General features: G+C 33.9%; 2 pseudogenes; both read left to right on the top strand.

Annotated features, from left to right (window-relative positions):
- Positions 1-18,218: 18,218 nt before the first annotated feature.
- Positions 18,219-20,122, top strand: LOC141551148 (DNA endonuclease RBBP8 pseudogene; annotated as a pseudogene).
- A 351-nt stretch (positions 20,123-20,473) lies between these two features.
- LOC141551142 (DNA endonuclease RBBP8 pseudogene) lies at positions 20,474-21,330 on the top strand (annotated as a pseudogene).
- Positions 21,331-24,860: the final 3,530 nt, after the last annotated feature.

The raw sequence follows: 24,860 nt of genomic DNA, 5'->3' as shown, positions 1-24,860 counted from the left end.
TTAATAGAGGACTACTGAAAGCATTTTAATACAAAAATGGCATTGGTATATTAGTGTTTTACAAAATTGCACATATATAACCTGTATTTGATTGCTTACCATCTTAGGAAAGGAAGGAAGGGAGAAAAGGACAAGTATAATATGGCACTCAAAATATTAAAAAAAAAAGCTTTAAAATCATTTTAGCATATAATTGAGGGGTGATAAAGTATTATTTTATTATTTTTAAAAAGAAGAAGAAAAAAGTAGTATGTTGAGAAGATTTCTCAACCAAAAAGATAAAGAGTACACTGGAGTAGTATAGGGTTTAGTATTGGAAGGGACCTTAAAAATTATCTTAGTCCAATCCCCTCATTTTATAGATAATAATTATCATTCATATTTACCTAATATTTTAAGATTTTCAAAACACTTTACATACAATATTTCTTTTGAACCTCACAACAACTCTGTGAAGTAAATTGACAGGTTTGATAATCCCCATTTTACAGATGAGAAAATTGGTAAGCAACTAGTATATGTTCACACAGTTATGACATGTCAGAGGTGGGATTCTCACACAAGTCTTTCCTGCATGACATTGGGTCCTTTCTTCTACATAAATTAACTATCCATTTGTCTGTTACTCGTGTCTTCCTTGACACCTTGCTTCACTCCAACTAAATTGAGTAATATAGTCTTTATAAAGCTCTTCCGGACTCTACAGGCACTAAACTGTCATAATCATGATATTATCATAATCATGACAATTATCAACATTGTTCATATCAATTATCATCATCATTACTCATCATTACTACCTATAATCATTATTCATTCCTGTTGTTCAACTCGCCTACATTCTAATTGTTTATCTAAATTCTATATATTTTCCAAAGTCCCACCCACCTTTCCTAAGGATCCCAAGAAGCTCTCTATGAGTACTCTAGCCTACATTGATCTCCCCTTCTCTGCACACCACAAGAATTACAATCCATAAAATCCTTTGCATTGTCTTTTCTTTGTAGGAAGGTCCCAAGTCTTTTGCTTCAGTGTCTCCTCCAAAGCGTAAGTGGATAGTAGGTTTTTATCATGAACTATTCATTCACTTCTGGATTGACAGCACATCCATACCATCGCATAGTCCAAACCCATAGCAATGAAAAAAAAAAAAAAATCCTGACCTTTGAATGAGAAAGTTGGCAGTTTCGAGTTTTTTCATACTCTAGTTTCTTTTTTTTAAGACTTCTAGGTTAATAAAGTCCTTTTTTTTAAATGCCCAGCAACCGTGAGTCATCAGGGTCTGTTGTTTATTTAGCAAATAGTACAAGTATAATTACAGTTAGGCATCAGCTGCTCTGAAGCAGCATGAGACAGCATGTTGTTCATTGAACTCAGCAGGGTGAGCAGTAAAATGCTCTACAGGGGCATACAATTATACACTGATCTCCCTCTCTCCATCACCTCTGCCTTCTGACAAGTGAAAATTTAGCACCTCCATAGCCTAGTAAACATATGCTAAAGCAGACCAAGAAGTCAAGGATTTCCTTACCCTTTCCCCATTTCTTCTCTTTGACCATCTTTAATGTGATTGTCTAATTGTTCTACTGACTTCATTTGGAGATTCAATCTTCTAGAACCAAATCTCTCTTCTCTTTAGATGCTCTCAAACTAATATTGATAATGATTTGAAGTTTGCAAATCACTTTACACACTCTCTCACTTGAATTCCATGACACTTTCTTTGCTCTTTAGTCATTTTAGTTGGAGGTTTCTTGGCAAAGACATTGGAGTAGTTTGCCATTTCCTTCTCCAGATGAGGGAAAGCACAGTTCATAAGGGTCTGGGGTCAAATTTGAACTCAGGACTTCCTGACTCCATACCTGGCACTCTATCCATATAAATGTGAGAATCTTTACTGTTATTATTATTATTATTATATACCAATTCTTTTCTCTTTTTTTATCATCCCTTCTTTTTTCTTTCCCCTTCACTAAGGGAGCTGAAGCATTTATTCTCAGGAACACTGATAAGACTCCCTACACACATACTCCCTAAAACCCAACCTCACCAAGGCTATAGATCGGTGGAAAGTGAATAAGGTATAATTCCTTAAAATGGAGGACTATCTACCTCAGGAAACTCTAGCCTCAGCAAAGAGATTACAAAGCAGAAGAGAGAAAGTAACCTTTTTGGTAATCCTATCAAATAGGTGATTGTCTACACTGCTCCTTAGATCTCCTTTTCAAGCTGGAGAGAATGTGCCAAATGTAATTGTAGTCCTCAGGGGGGACAGCTTTTTAGTCTAAAGATACTTTTTAGTCTAAAGATACTCTGGAATTATAAGATAAGAATTTAGACTCTAGAGAGTTCATTAAGTTAGGATCTTTGGGCAGATTAAGGGGGAGGGGGAGGGAGAATTTGTGGATTTGAATGTGGATTTGAATAAAATATATCTTATATTCCAATATAATTGGTTTCCTTCTTAAACTTTTTTTAATGCATTTTATTTTTGCATTTAAAAACAGTCTAGAAACAATAGACATCCATAGGAATCCATATTACTATTACTATTACTACTACTACTACTACTACTACTACTACTACTATGTAGTAGTAGCACTCTTACTTCTACTACCACAACCATCACCACCAGCACCACTACAATTATTACTAATACTAAAAACATTGATATACCACTTATTATGTACCAGGCAATATAGTAAGAACTTTACAATTATTATCTCATTTGATTCTCATAGTAACCTAGGAAATAGGTTGTCTCCATTGTACAGATAAAGAAAATGACCCAAAAGAAGTTAAACTATTTGCTCAGTGTCATACAGTTAGTAAGTGTCTACAGCTGGATTTGTTCCTGATTCTAGGTTCAGTGCTCTATCCAAAAAAAGTTAAGAACTATTGGCTTTGAAGATACCTTAAGTAATCATGTCATTTTACAGTTGAGAAAATTGAAAGTCACAAAGGGGATGTAACTCACTTAGGTCACATAGGTAGTAAACTGAAGGGCATGAGTTTCATGCCAGTTTTTCTGATTCTGAATATCCCTTGCCACAGACATGTCTATCAGGTAAGAGTAATGGTGTCCACATCCCTGAAAAACAACTGAGGAGATCAGGACATGATTCTGGCAAGATTCAATCATAATCATACCAAGAAGGACAGAGATTTTCTTGAGTAGCCACAACATGGCAATAGGAGCAGATTTCCAACTGACTAAATATGAGCAAAGTCTAAAGTACATATATACAAAATAAAAACAATCCTTGGTAAATTCAGCCATCATGCTAGTTGTTGCCTAGAGCCACTTTTTCAAATAAACACTAGATTCATTTTCAAGGCTGACAACTTAAAGTAAACCATGGCATCACTGTTAGGAAAATCAGTATCTTCCAAACCCTGAGAGACCAGAGAAGGGAACTGTGAGTCCTACTGAGAATCGTTTCTTTAAGAGTGATTGAGAACAACAATGACTGGATGTCTGATTGATAAGGGATGAAGAATCTTGGTCCTGGGGATCACTGGCTAACTGTGGAGGAAGGAGTAACTTCTGAGCATTTCAGTTTACTCAAGTACAAAATGGGATTATCATGACTGTTCTATAATATCAGGAAAATTGCCTATTCAAATTCATATTTAAACAAAGATTTGAGTCCTAGAATGAAAGATACACAGTTTTTAAAGGATGGAGAAGTTACTAAGACCAAAATAGTTTCTTTAACATTAAAAAAAGTGATATAAGAGGTGAGACATAATAGAGTAGTAATAGTGATTTACTCCAATTTATGGGCAGCTAGGTGATATAATGGATAAACTGTTGAAATTGTGTTTGAGAAGAGCTGAGTTCAAATCTTGTCTTAATATACTAGCTGTGTAATACTGAGCTAGTCATGTACCCAATCTTACCTATTTCACAGAGTTCTCATGAAAATCAACTGAAGTAGTATATGTAAATCCACATGTAAATGGATAAAGGAATATTGTAATGTTTTTGTTGTCATCATTCTGTCCTGTCCCCCTCTTCATGACTCCACTTTTCTTAGCAAAAATACTTGAATTGGATACCATTTCCTTTTTTAGCCACTTTACAGAGGAGAAACTAAAGCAAACTAAAGAACTAAAGGAACTAAAGCAAACAGGGTTAAGTGACTTACTTAGGGTCACACAACTATTAAGTATCTGAATATCTTTCAACTGAAGTTTCTCTGATTCTAGGCTCAGCACTCTATTTACTAGGCCATCTAGGTTATCCATATTAATCCTAGCTCTTATCTAATCTCTCTAGTAAAGACTATAAACATCAATCAACATGCATTTATTTGGCACCTATTATGTGGCAGACACTATACAATAGATACAGGGAATATAAATTCCCAAAAATGATAAGCCCAATGTGACATTTTTCTTATAATCATAGAAATTTGATAGGCAAAAAGCCGAGAAATAATCCTTTCCAGAAAAGTCATTCTACTGGTCTTGAATAATAAAGCAATTCCCCCAAAAATCATGTTGCTGGTTAAAAAGTCAGAACTAGAATTCAAGTCTTTATTTCCAAGGTAGAACTTGTTCTTCTGGGAAGCAAGCTTAAAGTGATGCATTCTCCTAAAAGCAGTCAAAGGGTTAACAGTAAATCCTGTTCAGACCAACCAGAACTTTTAACAGTGAAAATACACAAATACAAATAAAAGTTTCCTTCCTTTTGTTTGTTTTTCTTTTTTTTTATTTTTTGTTACCTTTAAGTCTCTCCTGCCTCCCCCTTTTTCTTCCCCTCTCTTAACTATGATGAATATTTCTTAGGAAAAAATATAGTACTTTAGATCATTTAGATGAAAGTTTCTTCCAGCCTAACAATATCTTTTATGGTTACTCAAATCTACAGAGGAATGAGGTAGTTGGACTGTGGACCTCCTCCTGAGTTCTATCTGTGTTTCATAAGAAGGCAAAAATGTTAACTGGATCTAGAAAGAGAATATACAAAGAAAAAATGCCTGTTTTAGCTAATAGCAGCCTGATATTACATGTTCTCTCTGCACACATTCTTGTTTCTTGGTATGATTCTGTGTCACACAATCATACCTCACAACTTCCTCTTTTTCCCCACTTAGGTTTATCCTCTATTATTGGCAGAATGTTTAGCTTAGAACAAAAATGATCCTATCTCTGGGTTTTATTTTCATTTCATACAAAAAAAGTAATTTTTATTATTTTTTGTACTTGGCAACATTTCCTGCTGAAGATGAATTATAGAAAATCTCCATGAAGTATTCAATTAAATTTTCCAAACCAAGTCAACCCTGACCCTAATAATGACTTTGATATCAAAGTAAGTATAGGTGAGAACAGTGAAAATATGCTGGAAAATGTAAGAGCCCAAGTGGAGGAAGGAAAGTATAAAAAGATTTACAGGGTATCCAGGCTCTCTGCCAATAGTTCCAGAATCCTGATGGTATTCTCTCAATTGGAGGGGTACCTTCTTTATCCTAATTCTGTTTAGCCACTATCAGATTAGCTTTTCGAAAGAAATATTTACTTCAAAAGATACAATCACAAATATGAAAACGTATTCCCCCAATACATGGGAGGGACAGCATACCCCATAGTTTTTGAGGAAGAAGAATTAGGTTTATAGTTTACATTAGTTCCTATAGAGCACAATCCCAGTTTCATATTCAAAATTCATCTTGGGTTCCAGTCCCACATACTTTGGCTTCTCAGAGCTTCCCTGAAAGATTGATTGACCACAACATTTTGTCTGCAGTCCTAGCTCTGAAGACTGTGTCTCAAACTCCTGATCTGGTGGGGATCACAACTGGCACCTGAAACTGAGAAGGATAATGAAATAAAACAGAAAGAAACACATCTAGGCTCTTTGCAAAAAAAAAAAAAAATAGAGTTGGGGAAAGAAATTCGTCCTCTGTCTTTCAACACCAGCAATATGAATAAACTGTGATCTTCACCTTCTGGATAAAAACAAACTAAGTCACATTATTTTTAAAAAATTAGACAATTATTAGGAAGCCACATCTTTCACAACCATGAATAGTAGAACAATTTTAACTCAGCCATTGGAAGGAGAATAGATATCCACTATATCCCAAGGAGACTCAAAAAAGAAAAAAAATCCATCTTTATAAAGAAAATATTTATGTTAAAATTATTTGTAATAGTGGAAAAATATTGGAAGCAATGTATATGCTCAGTAATTTTGGAATAACTGAATAAGTTGTAGTAATGATTGGAATGGAATATTATTGTACTGGAAAAAATGATGAATATAAATAAAGCATACAAAGAAATAAGGAAAGACATAAAACACTCCAAAGTGAAGGAAACATAACCAATATAACTATACAGATTATAATTATACAAATGAAGATACTATTAAACAACAACAAAAGTCATGTTAAATTTAAATTTAAAATATAAATACAATATTTTAAAAATTTAAGTACATAGCTTTCTTTTCTTTTATTAATCTAACAAATAATAACAAAGTATAGGGGCTCATGAACAATTATTCCCAAATACCTATTATTTTGTTTAGGGTTCTACAATTGTTATTTGTTTTGATTTTTACTACTTTTGTTTTTATTTGCAATCACTTTTGTGCTTGTCCATATATCTAATTCTATGTATGTATCATTAAAAGTATAACTTATTAATATATTTTTAAAAGGGGGTTAATAGAAAGATAAGCAAATTATTTAATTTTTTTTCATTTATTTATTTATCCATTATCATTTGTAGCATTTATCATCCAACACTTCGGTGACATATCACAATGCTTTTCTTCTTCCTTTCCTCCCTTCTCCATGCCACTATGCTTCAGAGTTTAAATGAACATTCCCCTCTACATTCATTTCTCTTTCTATTCCCCATCTCCTCCATGGATAGCTGTTTTGGGTTTTTTGATTTGCCCTGGGAGTTCTTCTTGTAAAATCTTCAGAGAAAAAAGTGAAGCAAAAGGAAAATAATGAATGAAAGAAAAAGGTGATCCTTAGTAATTTGCTTGACATTTCAGACTCAGTTGTTTTTTTTTTTTTTTTTTTTTTTTTTTTTTGGTGTTTTTTTTTTTGCTATGCTATATGACACATAAGATTATTGTAGAAAAAATACTTTGTACACCAAAATGCGCTTTATAAAGAATACTGTTCTTTTAAAGTCTCAGAGTCTTTTTTGAGTCAATGCATAACAAAATTTTAGATGTAGGAGAAATTTTAGGGATTATTTATCCTAATTTTGCATATCTAGGTTCTTTTCCCTTTTATTGCAGGAATTTGAAAGATCTCAATATTTCATTTTCATCCAAAATACCTAAAGAGAATGGAAGGTTAAAAATCACACAAAAAAATTAGAAACTAATCCTTTAAGTACAGGATAATTTTATCAAAAATGGTGCCTTTGCTTCAAATCTTGGGCACAATGAAAAACTATTGTTAATTACTAAAGTCCTTTCAAACTACAGGGTGCTTATTTCCAGTATTCACTAAAACTTTTAAAGGAAAAAAAAATCACAGTACAATCATTGTTACACAGACTCAGTTTTAAAGATTCCAAGTAATGAAGGGTTATTATTGAAATAAAGCTTAGTGTATTCATATGACTAAGTGAACAAATCTAAAATATTATAAGCCACAAAATAAGAGATCATTTTTAGAAGTAGTAACTCTTCTTAAAGAATTTGAACATAATTCACTCAACCACATAACTAATAATTAAATTTCTGTAAGACTAAAATGTTAGCTATCTTTGAAAAGTTGGGATCAGGTCCATTGAAAAGGGAAAAAGATGAACCAGATCACTTCTCTTAGGTCAGAGCCCTTTGAGGACAAGGAATGTTGTGGAGATTTATTCATGTGTGTGTGTGTGTGTGTGTGTGTGTGTGTGTGTTTAAAGGTGGCCACTTAATGTACTGTTTATTTTTTGGTTTAATGTTCCAATCCAAATTATATTGTAGGGAGGGGGCAGAAATCAAAAGCTAGGAGGAAAAAGAGAAGAAGACAATTAAGATCCTTAATATTGATGTCATTCTTTCAAAGATGGAGGAAATAACAAGTAGTAACTGTTTGTTCAGAATTGAAATCAAGGAAATCTTGGAATTACAAAATATCTCTAATTTAGGATTTACAATAGAAGCGAATTTATCTGTTCATATCCTTTGACCCTTTATCAATTGGGGAATGGTTTCTAGTCTTATATATTTGAATCAATTCTCTATATATTTTAGAAATGAGACCCTTTATCAGAAACACTGGATGTAAAAATTGTTTCCCAGCTTTCTTCTTCCCTTCTAATCTTGGCTCCATTGGTTTTGTTTGTACAAAAATTTTTAATTAAAATAATCAAAATGATCCATTTTGCATTTCATAATGTTTTTTTATTTTCTTTGGCCATAAATTCCTCCCTTTTCCACAGATATGAGAGAGAAACTATTCCTTGTTCTCCTAATTTGCTAATATTATCATGCTCTATTTCTAAATCATTAACTCATTTTGATCTTACCTTGTTTCTGCCAGACTTTTTCCCAGTTTTCCCAGCAATTTTGTCAAATAGTGAGCACTAAAAAAAAACAAAAAACAAAAAAACAAAACAAAACAAACAAAAAATAGTGAGCACTTGATATTGTCCTAATTGTTTAGATCTAGCTTTATTTGTGTGAAGTGTTTTGTGATTATATTCATTTAGTTCCTGGCTTTGTCTTAGAAGGTAGATTACCAAATAGTTTCTATTATCTGCAGTTATTTTAAATGGGATTTCTCTTTCTATGTCTTGCTGCTGGACTTTGTTGGTAACATATAAAAATGCTGATGATTTATGTGTCCTTATTTCACATCCTGCAACCTTGCTAAAATTGTGAATTGTTTCTAATAGGTTTTCAATTGATTCTCTAGGATTCTCAAATATACTATCATATCATCTGCAAAGAGTGATAATTTGGTTTCCTCATTACCTTCTAATTCCTTCAGTTTCTTCTTTTTCTCTTCTTATTAAGGCTAACATTTCTTGTATAACATTGAATAGTAGAGGTGTTAATAAGCATCCTTGTTTCACTCTTGATTTTAATGTGAATGCTTCTACTTTATCCCCATTACATATAATGCTTGCTGAAGATTTCACATAGATGCTACTTATAATCTTAAGGAAAATTCATTTTATTCCTATGCTTACTAATGTTTTTAATAGGAATGAATATTGTATTTTATCAAATGATTTTTCTGCATCTATTGATATAAAATTATTTTTGTTAGTTTGGCTATTTATATGGTCAATTATGCTGATAGGTTGTAACCTTGCAATTTCCTTAACTTCTCCTCTAAGAATTTGGATACTATACCACTTGGTATTGAAATTAATTCTGGTACCATTTAGCAAGATCTTCCTTCGTTCCTTATCTCTTTTAATCAGATCTGTTTTTGTTTTTGCTCGATCTAAGATCAGGATTGCTAACCCTGCTTTTTTTTTTTTTTTTTTTTTTTTTAACTTCAACTGAAGCATAATAGATTCTGCTCCAGTATTTTATCTTTATTATATATGTATCTCTAGTTCAAATGTGCTTCTTGTAAAAAACATATTGTATAATTCTGGCTTTGAATCTACTCTTCTATCTGTTTCTATTTTATGGAAGAGTTCATCCCATTCACATTCAAAGTTAAAATTAATAATTCTATTTCCTGCATTCCTATATTCCCCAAATTTTTCTCTTTTTCCTTTCACCCTTTACTTCTTCATCAGTGTTTTGCTTCTGAAAACTACCTCCCTCAATCTAGATTCCCTTTTTAGTCCCTCTTCCTTTCTTATCCCCTTTTCCTTTCTACTTCTACTCTTCCTTCTATTATCCTCCACCTTTCCATTTGCCTTTCCCCTCTTACTTCTCTATAGGGTGATATAAATTTCTATACCAAGCTAAGTATTTATGCTATTCCCTCTTTGAATCAAGTCCAATGAGATTAAGGTTCAAACAATGCTCATTCCCCCTCTCTTTTTTCTCCTCAACTGTAATTGGACTTTTGTGCCACTTCATATAATGTAACATCTTGTAATTTTACCCCTTCTAAATGCCCTGGAAAAGACAAGGTTCTCAAGAATTTTATATATATATATATATATATATATATATCACCTTTCCATGTAGGGATGTAAACATTTTAGCCTTTAAAGACATAGTGTTTTTTCCCCTCTTTTAGTTACCTTTTTATGCTCCTCTTGAGTCTTGTATTTGGAGATCAAATTTTCTGCTCAGCTCTGGTTTCATCAGAAATGATTGAAAATCCCCTATTTCATTGAATTTCTGTCTTCTTTCCTAAAAGAAAATGTTTAATTTTGCTGGGTAGTTAATTATTGGTTGTAGTCCAAGTTCCTTTCCTTTCCAGAATATCATTTTCCAGGTCCTCTGATCATTTAATGTGGAAAATGCTAGGTCTTGGGTAATCCCAGTGGCTTCTCAATATTTAAATTGTTTCTTTTTGACTGCTTGCAGTATTTTCTCCTTGATTTGATAATTATGGAATTTAGCTATAATATTCCTTAGAGTTTTCATTTTAGGGTCTCTTTAAGGAGATCAATGGAGTCTTCAAATGGCTATTTTATCTTCTGGTTGAGAATAAATTTCAATGAGGATAAACATAGGGAACTGTCTTTAATATAGATGCAAAAATAATTCATCAAATAATTTTATAAGTTATAGGAAGAAAGTAGAAAAATCAGCAGAAAACCAAGAATAATAGTGTGTGTGTTTATAGTTCAAAAATAAAGGAACAAAGAAGTAATACTACTGCTTGGAGTGAGTGGGATAATGATAAATGAAAGAGGAGAAAAATCAAAGCCACATAATAGATATTTTTTCTCTGTCAAGCATGAAGGACAAAATAAAAATGGGTTAGAGAGAGCTGCTACACAAGTTATTTAGGTCAGTAATAACACTATTTAGCTGTTATTGATGACTTTGCTATATCCTTGGTTATATAAAGAATAAGAAATTAAATTGTTTAAACACTCTCAGTAATTTTTGAAATATCACAAAGTATAACAGATTTTTTTCCAATAAATAATAAGTAACTGTTCCAATTTTTATTTTAAAAAAGAAATCAATATATTCTTCAATATCTATCTAGGCCAGTAAGGAAAGACTTACATGAACTGATGCTGAATAAAGCAAGCAGAACCAGGAAAATATTATACACAGCAATAACAAGATTATATAATAATCAACTATGATAAGCTTGGTTCTCAGGAATTCAGTGATTCAAGGCAATCCCAAGAAACTTTGAATGGAAAATGTCATATGCATTTAGAGAGAGAACTACAAAGACTGAATGGAGATCAAAGCATACTATTTTCATTTTCTTTGTTTTTTTTTTCTTGTTTTTACCTATTGTTCTGATTTTTCTTTTCCAACATGACTCATGAGGAAATATGTAAAAAAAAAAATAAATGAATGTTTATGACCTAAAAATAAAATAAAAAATATATCTAGACCAGTGAGCTTGAATTTGGTTACTGGCAAAATCCTAACTTGTATTTTTAAGGAATGGATAGGGAAACTCAGAATTGGAAGCAATTATCACAAATACCCACCAAGATCACTTCATCAAGACCAGTTCATGTCAGACTATCTCATTTTTTTCAACTGCCAAGACTATTTAGCTGTTGGGTCATATATATCATTTACCTCGATGTCAGTATAGAATCTAACAAAATTTTTTGTGTTATTCAGCCAGGAAGGTGGGTGGTACAATGGATAGAGTGATGAAGTTGGAATTATAAATACCTGAATTAAATTTTGCTTCAGACTTACATCTATGTAACTGGCAATTTACTTAATTTTTTCTCAGAGCATCAATTTCTTCATTTGCAAAATGGGAATAATTTATGACACATCACACAAACTTCTTTCAAGGATCAAATGAAATAATATATGTAAAAAACTTTTCAAAACTAAAAGTGCTATATAAATGCTAGATATTATCATTTAGATGAAAAATCTGTAGAGATATGAATGAGTATAATAGAATTAGGAGGATTTAGAACTGAGTAAATTATGGAATCCAAAAAAACTGTCATTAATTGGTGAATATCATCTTGGAAGGAGATCTCTAGTTGAATGCTCAGATATCCATGCTTAGTTGATCTTTTGTTGTTCAAAATTTTTATTAATGACTTGGATGAACATATAGTTGGCTTGTCAAATATGCATATGACACAAAGTTGGGAGAGTTAGCTAACGTATTGGATGACAGTAAGAATTTATAAAAATTTTAGGTTTAAGCTTTGGATTAAATTTGATAAGATGAAGTTTATTTGAGAAAAAATTGTCTTAATGCCTTACAGTTGGATTTAAAATTAGAAGATGGAGGAAGAGGAAGCATAAGTGGTTGGAAGGTTAGCTGAAAAATAAAAACCAACTAAGGTTTTTTAAAATATTATAAACTCAATCCAGATTAACAGTGTAATATAGCAATTTTTTTTTTATAAAGTATCTAATCTTAGGCTGCATTCAGCCTAGAACTAAGCTAAATTTAGAACTAAGGAACTGATAGTTCTACTATATTATATTCTCAATCTGGCTACAATTTAAGTATTCTAGGAAGTCTGATAGTTCTACTATATTATATTCTCAATCTGGCTACAGTTTAAGTATTCTAGGAAGTCTTAGAAGCCATAGTTTAAGAAGGTCTTTGATGAGCTGAAGAATAATCCAAGAAAAATAATCAGATTTTTGAAGGTTTTTGACTCCATGCCAAATGAGGATATGCTAAAGGAACTGGGTATGTTGTTTTTCCTGGAGAAGATAAAAACAAGGGCGAGAGGGAAATACAAGCTAGGACACATTAGTCATCTTCCATCATTTGAAAAAGTGCCGTGTATAAAAGGATTTGGATTATGCTTAACTTCAGGGGTCAGAACAGAAGACACAGAGAAGTTAATATGGGTTCAATAAAATGAAATCATGACAATTACTTCCGCAATTTCGAAAACAGGCTGCTTGCACTCCAGTCTTCTCTTCATCCCTCTGCCACTAGAATCTTTTAAGATTCTCCCTAGGTGAACTAGAAAAAAAGCAGAATGGTGAGAATAGGATAGACACAGAAAATGTGAAGATTAACTATATGGAGAAGCTGTGGGAGTCAAAGGGAGAGTCTAGGATAATGTCAAACCTTAGAACCTGGCAGATTGGTAGCATAGTAGTGTATTCTCAATAGTAAAATGAAAGCTGAAGCTTTGTGGGGAAATAATGAGTTCTGTTTTGGACTTCTTAAATTTGAAGTATCTATGGAATATATAGTTTGAATTGAGTCAATAGGTCCTTGGTGATAATGGGATTTGAAGTTCTTGAAAAGAACTTGAGGCAAGTTATTTGGTTCTGGGAGTCATCTGCTTAGACCTGACAATTGGACCTTTGGGAAATGTCAGGTCACCAAGTCAAAAAGTGTAGAGAGGGAAGAAAAAAGTATCCAGGAAAGAGGAGAACCAGGAGAAAATAATGTTCTGAAAAATCAGTGGAGAGAGTATCCAGGAGAAGAAAGTGGCCAAGTGTGTCAAATGTTGTCAGTAAGATGTCAGTAAGGATGAAGTTTGAGAAAAGACCATTAAACTTGTAAATTAAAGGATCACTAATAAAACTTTGGAGAGGTCAATTTCAGTTAAATGTGAGGGCAGAAACTAGGTTGCTAAGTGAATAATTAATGGAGAACTAAAGGCGAGGACATAGATGTCTATAGAGATAATGGGTTGATAGCATGAGGGGCTGGTAGAGTTTTCTGTTTTAACTTTGTTTTTATGAATGCGACCAATCTGGGCATATTTATAAGTAAGCAGGTAAGGAATCTGTAGATAGACAGAGATTTAAGACTAAAGAGAGAAAGATTTGAAAAGTCAAGATGCTGGAAAAGATGAGAATGGATGAGATCAAGGATATATGTTGACCTTGGGAAGAAAAGCCACCTTGGTATCAGAGACTGAAGCAAAATAGAAGAATAGAGTGGGAAATGGGATATCATTGAGAAGTTTGGATGAAAAGGAGAGGAGAAGGACTTCTTCCTTAAGTCCTTAAGACTTGTTTTGCCCAGTTTTGAGCCCTAAAAGGCTGATTAGATTTCCTTACATATTAGGAGGAATTTGATCAGAGAAAGGTTCATAACAGCCTCTTTAGGCAGTGAGATAGAGAATAATTTTTTTTAATTATCATACTGAGAATCAGATTGAGGTTAGCTAGCTAATATTGTATATGTCTGTCCCTGTGCCATAATTAACAATTCTGGAATATGGGGCAAGAAATTGAAGAGAGGTGGGAGTGAAAGAAACCCTGAGGAAATATATAAGAACTTAACATTCAGAGTCTTGTAGGGAAGAGATAGTACAGTGACTCCAGTACAATGCTTCCATGGGCTGGACACTTGTTTCCTATTAGGAAGGTTGTTATCAGGGGAGAGAAGAGAGTAAAATGAAGTTTAAATTTTCTAACTTGGTGCTAATTGCTGAGGGAATATGGTGCTGTTTGCATGCTCTAAAATGCAGTATTCTGGGAGAATGAAATATTACATGGTACTAAAAATTTTTTTTTAACTTGATGCTAAGCTCAGTTGTTTCTACCTGCTGAAGGAATATAGGTGTTGTCTGAATCCTCAAAAATGCAGTACTCTGTAGAGGAGCTATTGATTTTCTTCTGCAGCTGCTGATAGAATTTCAAGAATTAACCTATATTTAGAATACTTCAAACTTTTGTCAGCTGGATATTTTTATAAGCCAGAAAAAAAAGAAAGAAAGAAATAAAAACAAAACATATAGCTGTTTAAGAGAAAAATGATATTACATTAATATGTTTATTGAGAATACAGATCTTTTTGTTTTCATTTTTTAATTCTATCCTATCTTTTTATGTCAAATTTTATTTATTTAAGATGATTCCCAGTGATTTTATATGTGTGTGTGTGTATATGCTCATAAATATTATATTTTACATTAAAGAACTTGGCATTTTAGAAAATGTAGAATTCTGGGCCTTACAACTTTATTTTTTAATAAATTAATTAATTTTAATTCACATTGCTTTATGAATCATGTTGGAAGAGAAAAATCAGAGCAAAATGGAAAAACCATGAGAGATTTAAGAAAAGAAAAAAGAAGTGAACATAGCACATGTTGATTTACATTGTCGCCTTAGTTCTTTTTCTGGGTGCAGATGGAATTTTCTGTATAAAGTCTATTGGGATTGACTTGAATCATTGAACCACTGAGAACCAAATCTTTCCTAGTTGATCATTGCACATTCTTGCTGTCATTGTCTTCAATGTATTTCTGGTTCTGCTTGTTTTGCTCAGCATCAGTTCATATAAATCTTTCCAGACCTTTCTAAAGTCAGCTTGTTCATCATTTTTTATAGAACAATAATATTCCATTACTTTCATATGGCACAACTTGTTCAGTCATTCCCCCAATTGATGGGCCTTTATCATTTTCCAATTCTTTGTTACCACAAAAAAAAAAAAAAAAAAAAAAAAAAAACCTGCTACAAACATTTTTGCCCATGTGGGTACTTTTCTCTCCTTTATTATATCCTTGGGCTATAGACCCTATAATGGCACTACTGAGTCAAAGGATATGCATATAACCCTTTGGGCATAGTTCCAGATTGTTCTCTAGAATAATTGGATCATTTCACAATTCCACCAACAATGCATTAGTGTCCCAGTTTTCCCATATCCCTCCAACATTTATCATCTTTTCCTGTTATTGTAGCCAATCTCAGAAGTGTGAGGTGATAAGTTAGATTTGTTTTAATTCCCATTTCTCTAATCAACAGTGATTTAGAACATTTTTTTCGTTTAACTATAGATGACTAATTTTGTCATCTGAAAATTGTCTGTTCATATCCTTTGACCATTTATCAAATGGGAACTCACAATATTTTTTCCTAGATAATACTGTAAAGTCTACTTCTACTGAGATCTTCTTTAATGTTCTTATCCCTCAGGGGGAACTCACCTTGAAAGCTTCAGTAGCTGCTATCCCTTGCTGAGAGTTTAAGTGGTAGTACCCTGTTGTCATGTGGAAATCCCAAGGTTTGTGGTACAGAAGGGAGTAGCCATGTTTTCTAGAATTTCTGGACTGACTGAGACAAAATAAACTCCTTGAACTTTCAAAGTAGTCACCACAGAGTGCTAATTAACTCAAGCCATGGTGGTAGAAATTTTTAAAAATCTTTTCTTATGTGGGAAATGGGGTTTATTCTTTGATTGATGATTTAAATGCCATGGTCGGAGTTTGAAAGTCATAAAGAGCTCCATGAGGGGCGGTTGTTTTAAGTACTTCACCCACTCACAGAAAATGTCTCCCCCTTAAACATTTTGAAAGCAACTGAGGATGAAAGGGGAGAAAAAAACCCAAACTATTTCAATCCTATGAATCATAGACACAAAGAATTCAAGTCTTAATTTTGCCTTTCTTTTTGGTTCTACTCTTTTTGGTTAGTTTATATTTAGCTTTTGCAAATCTCAAAATTTCTGGCTTCCTAAGGGAAATCCCCTTCAAAACTATTACCTAATTTTGAAATTCTAACTACTACACTAAAGTCAGAAAGTGAAGGCCAATAACAACATTCTCTTATCAAATTTTGGTACAAGGTACAACTAATTAAGATTTCAGAATTCCATTTCCAGCTTCCTAACTGATAACTCCAAATGTTTTCCACAAGTTTCAAGCTCAGTTTTACCATTAGGTTATCATAATCAAGAGTGTTATGGGATTTTGATGAAAGTAGTTACATGTACAAAGGGTCTTTGAACAGGCAGTTGAATTTACTACAACAGAAAGCCTGAAGAAATAGTCTATCATTAGACTGGAGGTAAGCTTATCTAGGCTCATTTCAATTCTTTGGACCTTACTTTCCTCTTCTGCAAAATTAGACAACTGGAAATAGATGATCCTGAAGGTCCTTTTCTAATTCTAAAATTGTATTACTAATGATCCATACAATATTTCCCTCCTAGAAGAATCCCTGAAATGGGGTCATATATGAAAATAGGTCATTATTCTAGAAATCTTTACTGTTGACAAATGAAGCAATTTGCTCTCAGATGACAAGTAACCAACTACCAGCTGCCAATATCTCCTGAGCCTGTTAGAAGTGAGGCTGTTGAATGCAGCCATAAGAACTACCTGCCAGGGTCAGGTCAAAACAGACTCAGACTAACTGAAGGCAATCTTGTGATTTATCTGGAAAGTCTCCATTGAGACATCTGGAACCCGCTATTCTGAACAGATGTCAATAATCCTTGAACCTCCAGAGCCTTTTCTATGGATTTTCATTTATTTTGCAAAATAACTTATGTAACAGCTTTGAGATTGTGCCTTCCATAAGACTTCCTCCCTACTAAAGTGTATTTAAACTCTCCTCCTTCTGCATCTCCCAAGCACTTCCGTGCTAAGAAATACCCTGAATTGCAGTTCCCTTGCTTTGATTAAAGTCCCTTTTAATAGTCTCTTTGTTTTAGGTTGTCACTGGCCAGCTCAAGAACTCATCTATGTCACATTCTTTAGAATGGAGATATAAGTTTGGGGAAGGGATCCCCATGAATATTCCCCTTCCTCCCACCCCTGTTGCTTGGATTGTATTTCTTTGTCTGAGACGGATTCTTTATAGGAGAAAGTCATTAGGCTAAGTAGTGAAGAAAATAGAACTCTATATGTGGAATCAGGAAGATCTGAATTCAGATCCAACCTAAGTCACTTACTAACAAAGTGGTCTTGGGCAAGGCATGTACAGGCTACTGCCTCAGTTTCTCATTACTGTTGTCAAAGTAAAATGAGATAATATTTGTAAAACACGTTTCAAGTAAGACCCTCGCCCCAAAAAGCTCGGGCTGGCCTCAGGGCTGAGACAGGCTCTGATACCCAGGAAGGTGAGAGGCGGGCAGTGAAAAGAATGAACGTCTCATTCCAGTGCCTGGAGGGGCTCTCTTCCTTTATTGGAACTGCTTCTTGGTCGGCAGGCGTCCAGAGATCTTGGTGTGAAGTACGCTTGCCTCGGGTGTCCGTGGCGCTTTGGTCCCTCTTTCTCAAAATTCCCTCCACTTCCGGTTGGGTTGTGAGAGGTCTTCCCCGCCTTGCCCTCCCTCACCCTCCCAAGACCTCCCGATGGGAAACAACTTCATACCTATATGATGTAACAGCTAGGTGAGGAGAGAACATCAAATAAGCAGAAGATTGGGACCAAAGAAAGCAAGATGAATGTTCCTGCAAGTAGTTGTGGTAGTTCCCAATTCTGCAGAAACTGGCAATGATTTTAGACCTCTGGACAAAACTTAATGAATGTCATGACAAGGAACTACAAGCCTTACAGATCAAAGTAACCAAGCTGGAAAAAGAATGGATTTTAGATGCACAAAGATTGGAAGAATTTTCCCCCCCAAAAAAAGACCAACAATTGAGAGAGCAACAGAAAGTCCTTAATAACACTATTAAAGTTTTGGGAGATCCGTTAAGAACAGGGTTATGTGACTGTTGTGCAGTGACTCAAGAACACATGAGGAAAAAAACAACGGGAGTTTGAAAATATCCAACAACAAAATCTTAAACTTATCACTGAACTTATGAATGATAAGAATGCCTTACCAAAAAAACAAAACAAAACAAAACAAAACTTTCAGCACAACCTTGAAAGAAAACTGAGAAGAAACAGCATAAAGCTGTAGAACCTGAGGAAGAAGTTATCCCTGATTCTCCTATATTGACTTTTTTCATTTCCTGGACTTAATCGACTAAGAACAAAGAAGGAGAACCTACATGTCTGATATGTAGAGCAAAGACATACTGATTTGGAGCAACCTCTATGTACAAATGAATTAGCAAAAAAAAAAAAAAAAAAAAAAAAAAAATCTAAAGTTTTTGACTCAAGTACAGCAAAACTACTATGAAAGTGAAATTCTTGTAGCAGATACTTGTAATCAAACACTATGACCAAGATACCAACAGTTATCCCATTGAGAAATCATCTTTTACCTTAGCTGCAGTTGTTACTAAAACACTTGGACTTGGTGTCCAAAAAGAATCTGACTCACAAAGTGCTTAGAATCCTCTCAGTGAAGAACTGCACCATCAACAGAAAGTAAAACCAAAGAAACACTCCTTTCAGGAATCCACACACACAAAAAAAAAAAAATTAAAAAAATAAAATAACAAAGATGGTTTGAGATTTTCAGATTCTTTTCCAAGAATTCCAGCAGAAGTTGACTGGGCTGCTTGGGCATCTTCTCCTGTTAGGAAGGCTGTTTATAATGTGAAAAATGGTTTTGGCTTGAATACAAGCTTGTCCCCTTCTCTTTAGAGGCTGGGGAAAAGCCCCATCTCAAAACAAATTCTAGAAGCATTATTTTTAATGTTAGATCACAGAAAATTAGATCAAAATCTGAAGATACTCAGCCTTGTTACATGCCTTAATTTTGGTTCTGAACCAAACACTGTCATTGAACATTCTTCTTCCATTAAGCAAATGCTTGTGAGAAAGAATATAAGTGAATCAATAAATATACAGATTGAGATTGATAATCTAAAAGATGAAACTACTGGAAAAAAAATGATCTTTTGTGCCATTGAAACCACTGGGAGGCAGAGGAACCAAAAGGAATAAGACTGAAGAAGAAAGTGAACATTGCCCCCAAACTTCTTTTGATTAAGAAAATGCTTTTCCTTTTCCAGGGGATATTCATCATTCTGTCAATGGAGAGATTGTAATAGATAAATTTCTGGATCTATTTGATCGATTTTCAACTATCCATGGACAAGAAAAAAGCCAAGGAAATGAGGTTACTGGTGGTTATGAGCCAATAAAAATGAAAGGCAGGATGGTATTGTGGTCCAGAACTCTGAACTTGAAACAAAGGATTCTTAAAAAGTACTAAGTCAGTGGAATTGATGGAGACAATAGTTATCTAACATAGCATGATTCAGTATGATTGATTTAATCTTACAAGGAGATGTTATGGGCCAGAACTTGAAACAAGTACTAACTAAGTGGAATTGAGGAGACAGTGGTTAAATCTAGTTTAGCATTGATTTAATCCTACAACAAATAATGGTTTCCTAGTGATATAATGATTGGTTTATACTCAGCATATAGCATATAAGTTAGAAGCCTCAGCCAGGGAGATTCAGAGATTCAGAGAGACAAGCAGACAGAAGGCTGGAGGCTGAAAGCTGGAGAACAAACCCTTGGACTTAGAAAGATTCATCTCATTTCACACCGCCTTGGTGGCAGCTCTCCTCCTTTACTTCTCCACTGAAACCAAGACTCTGGAAGGCCCCCAGAAAACTAGCTGAGCCCCAAGTGAAGGAGATAGGACTTTGAAGGAGACAATAAAGAATTTAGACTTTAACACCTGGCTGCACTTATGGTGATTATTGAACTGAAATGAAGGCTGCTCCCAGAGACCCCAAGAAAACCCAACAAGAAAACATTACATTTTAGAGAGAATATTACAGGATGGGGCATGGAGATTGTGAACTTGCTTTAGTTCTTCAGTTAAATCCTTGTAAAGCACAAGCTCTACAAGATAATCAAGATAAATCATCCTTAGAAAATACCCACTGGAGCATAGATCCAGCAGCAGATCTTTGTCAATATAAAATGGATATTACTGTAATAGATACAATGTATGGTAGTCAATTAAGATTAGGAGACAAGACTATGGACATGGATTGTACATTGATTAGTGAAACTGTTCTTTTAAAAATCAAGAAGCGGGAACAGAAGGAAAAGTCCAAAGAGAAAGAAAAGTGAATGATAGCTTATCAGAATTGTTTAATTAGACAACACATGAAGAACAAGAATCCTATTTGATATACAGTTCACTGTGTGAACCAGAAGAAAATCTCCAAGTAGAATATGAAGAATTATCAGTTGCTGCAAAGAAACTAAACAGTCATGAAGATATACCTGATAAAGTCAAGCAAAAAACATTTGTAGAGCCTTATTTTAAAGATGATGGAAAAAAAAACCACTTACAAAATTTCCCTCACATTAAGGTGGTACAAAAAAAGGAAGATCAGAGAAAATTATTTGGACATACATGTAAAGAATGCAAAATTTATTTTGCAGATATTCCAAAAGAAGAAAAGGAAAAGAAACTAGCCTGCTATTCAAGGCACTATTTCTGAATTCAAAATTTCCTCCTAACACACCTTAAAATTTCTGGGAAGTTGTGTTTCCTTTAACTTAAACTTGTGTGGACAGAGGGTATATTAAGGAAGAGTTCAATCCTTGTCCATGTCTCAAAAGTTGGCAGCCTTACAATGCTATGTTTTCTCCAAAAGGCAAAGAACAGAAGATATAGATGTTGAGGAAATTACAAAAGGTTCCAGAACAAAATTCCTCATTTATTTATAGTTAAAGTTGAAATAAAAAACTGATTTCTTCCCTCTATTTTTTATAACTTGATTTATATATCATCTAAATGCAATATATCAGGAATTATTATTTAAAATAATTTTAGTACATTTATTGTGCTTATGCATTTTTCTTGATTTTGTACTTTTGAAACAATGAAGTGCTTTCATTTTGCACTGTGTAATTTAAAGGGATGGATTTTATCCTTTGTTTTTTTATAATATCTAAACATAATAAAATTTTGTGATAGAAAAAAGTGCTATGTAAGTGACAGATATTATTATAGCTATCATAATTACTATTATATTGGAGCTTGTACTTATGGCTCAATGGGTAACTCTATGGAGGAGAAAAGAAAGGGAAAAGGAAAAAGGAAAGCAGACATAGTATATTCAATTGGGTTTCTAAAATTTGCAAATAAATTTATGGCTTCCCTAAAAACAGAGCCAGAGCATGAGGAAAGGGAGAAGAGAGGGCAAGTTAGAGTTATCCACATTTATGATCTTCTGCTCTCAGCCAAGGAAAACTCAAATTTCCATGTTTCTTTGCTATTCTAGATTTAGTAAAGTAAAGGGAAACATTCTTTTGTGGGTTCTCTTTATTCTGATAATGGATCACATTTGTACATAGCTGAGACTGGTTTTTCCTAAATAGGTCGATGTTTTTTTTTTTCTTTAATGTGGTAATTATGTGTAATTAATTTTTAATGTGTGCCTATATATGGTCTTCCTTTCAAACAAATCCCATTTTAGGGTTGTGGCCTGTATTTAGAGCTGATTCAGATTTAAATTAGTATGGCCTTATGATTTCCCATACCACTTATCCTTAATCATTCCTTTTTTCTTCAATCCTCCCAATTACATCTTCACTACTCAAACACTTAAAATAGTTCATCCATCTTCCTACTGTATTAAGAAAATTAAGAGGAACTTCTACAACTTTTTTCCCCAAAACTCAAAATCATTCCCCATTTTTCTCTTGTTTTCCTCATTTGTTAGATGTAGATTAAGTTAAATATTAAATGCCTATTTAGAGGTAGAGCATGAGAGAGTGGCCTTGAAGTCAAGGAGACTTGGCTCTGACATGTATTGGCTATATGGGCAAATCATTTAACTCCTCATTCATTGTCCTCAGGCATCTTCCTAACTGCTATAAAATGAAAAGTAGTTGTTAACAAAAGTAACAAGGACAACAGCTTAATTTATGTCATTTGTAATGCTTTAAGATTTGCAAAATGTTTTACAAAATTGTTTCATTTTAACCTCACAAAAACCCTGGGAGATGGGTGCTATAACTATCTTCTTATAGTTGAGAAAGCTGAGGCAGAAGATAAGTATAAGATTATACTGCTTTTAAGTGTCTGAGACAGGATTCAAATTCAGGCTTTCCTGACTCTATGTATCCACTATGCAACCAAGCTGCTCCTTTATCAATTTTCACTAAACAAGAAAATTTCCTCACCAGGATTTCCTTACACTAATTAAATCATAGGTTGGGGTAACAAACAAGGAAATCAAAAAAGCACTTTTCATTAAATATCATGCTAGGTAGGTATGACACAAAGAACAATTCCATTCCATTGCTCCCTAAAGTCCACTGAAAGTCAAACTCTCACCTGAAGTTGTCTCATCTCATCACATCATCTCTCTTTTTTTTTTAATTAATTTTATAATTATAATTTTTGACAGTACATATGTGTGAGTAATTTTTTTTATAACATTATCCCTTGTATTTTTTTTTCCAAATTTTCCCCTCCCTCCCTTTACTCCCTCCCCTAGATAACAGGCAATCCCATACATATTACATGCATCACATCATATCTCATATGATCTCCTTTATCACTCTACTTTGGCAAAACTATGTTATTTACCATCCTCCTTCTATATGTCCTCCATGCTTTCTTACTTCTTTATCATTGCCTTTGCTTCGCCCTGGGCATAAAAGACTCACTGCGGTTGAAATTCACCCATCTCTAATAACCCAATTCAAACAGCTCATTATACATCTTCCATCCCTTAAGCAAGAGAATTCCCCTAGGCATGTCTTGAACCTCTTTTCTTTCTCTATCTTTAAGACTAATCTCACCACTAAAATTGCATTACCAATAGTCTGATGGATATATTTACCTTGATGACTCATCAGCATCTAAAAGTCAATATATATAAAAAATTATAACATTTCTTCTCAAACCTGCCCTTTCTCCAGATTTTCCTGTTCTATTCAGGATATCCTACTAATCACCTAAGTCTGAGATCTGGAAAGTCATCACTGATTCTTCCCTCTTCTCATTCATTTCCTTGTATTCAACCTAGTTTTCAGGCCCCTTTTACTCCTTATCTGAACTATTGTAATAACTTCCTGTTAATCTTTCTGATTTCAATCTCTTTTACTTTTAATCTACCACCACACAGCTACCAAAATAATCTTCTGAAAGTATAGGTCTGATCATGTTATTACCTGCTCAAAAAACCAAGCTTAGTGGTTCTGTTTTGGTTTTGGGATAAAATACAAATATCATGATTGGGCATTTGAAACCTGCCATAATATAGTTTCAAAATACCTTGTTCTGCATATCTACTTTATAGCCAAATGAGAGGGACAATTGCAGTAGCTATTCCTTGGATTTATGATTCCAGAGTCCATTTCCATGCATTTATGCATTGTCTCTCCACCCTCCATACATAGCACTTCCTCTCTTAGATTCCTGACCTTCCTTCAAGTCCATTTAGATATCACTGACCATATAAAGCCTTTCCTGAACTGGTCATTTGTTAGAATTCTCTCCCTTTTGAAATTGTCGTTCAACCTTTGTTTTTGATTTAAGACCAATGACCAATGGCATCAGATGATGTCTTGACTTGCCCATGAATTGGATCTAAAAGAGGCAGAATTGTACAAAGCCTTTCACTTTACTCTCTCTTCTGGAATTATCAAAATCCAGTGGCAAGACAAAAATCAAGATGATTGGCAATAGTCCCAGATGCAGTGGATGACCTTGGTCCTGACCAAGTTGTAAGTACTCCCCAGCATTTGCTTCAGCCTCCTTCATGGACACATAGTTCACTAAACAAATCATTCTCATCTGCCTAGTCCACCAGAGGAAATCTTCACATGTTTGAGGTAGACATCCCCCCTAACTCACTGACAGATTTGAGGCCTATGGGTTATCCTCATCCTGGTTTAGCCTCTGGGTCAAGAAGGTTTTACTGAGTCTCTATGCATACTATAACTTCTTGGAGCCATAAGTGAAAGTTAGGTGACAGGTGGACACCAAAGATGGAGAAGCATCCCTGAAAAAAGCTCAGCAAGCCCTCATCCTAAAGGTGCTAGTCTCTGAATATTCCATACACACCTTTTCAAATTACCTCTTATTTATCTGTTTATATGTAGTACCTCCTTATTAAAAAGTAAGATCATTGAAGTTATAGATGATTTCCTTTTGTCTTTATATCTCCAATAACAGACACGGTGCCTTGTACATAGC

This window comes from Sminthopsis crassicaudata, chromosome 1 (genome assembly GCF_048593235.1).
Source record: "Sminthopsis crassicaudata isolate SCR6 chromosome 1, ASM4859323v1, whole genome shotgun sequence".
Classification (NCBI taxonomy): Eukaryota; Metazoa; Chordata; class Mammalia; order Dasyuromorphia; family Dasyuridae; genus Sminthopsis; species Sminthopsis crassicaudata.
This window is presented reverse-complemented; position numbering and strand designations above follow the sequence as displayed.